Source organism: Triticum dicoccoides, chromosome 6A (genome assembly GCF_002162155.2).
Source record: "Triticum dicoccoides isolate Atlit2015 ecotype Zavitan chromosome 6A, WEW_v2.0, whole genome shotgun sequence".
Taxonomy (NCBI): Eukaryota; Viridiplantae; Streptophyta; class Magnoliopsida; order Poales; family Poaceae; genus Triticum; species Triticum dicoccoides.
Window position 1 is genome coordinate 122,032,201 of NC_041390.1, and position 405 is coordinate 122,032,605.

A 405-nucleotide genomic window follows, 5' to 3' on the forward strand; every position below is an offset into this window, starting at 1 on the left:
ATGGAGGAGAGGGGAGTGGGTTGTGTTTGGCTGCGTGTGGGGTAGTGTTGACGTGACAGATAAAACGGGTTTGGGAAAATTTGAATAGTCCAGACATATGTGTGTGTGTGGTGAGGGGGGGAGGAGCCCGTTTAGTTTTTGTATGTTTTTGTTAGTGTCCTGATTGTTCAGGTGGACAAATTGGGGCAATCACAAGGAATACCCTTGTTTATGTCCAACACCAATAGCCCGCCACACTCATAACCCCTTGGGCTTGAAGGGCATTCGTCAATGACAATACCAACATCAAACCTGCGCGGTGCAGACATCATACAAGGCAATTATGCGGCTACAAGGATGCAAGAGAAAGAGGATGGCTTTGAGATCATAATTATGAGGTAAAGATGACGATAAAGGCATCAATGC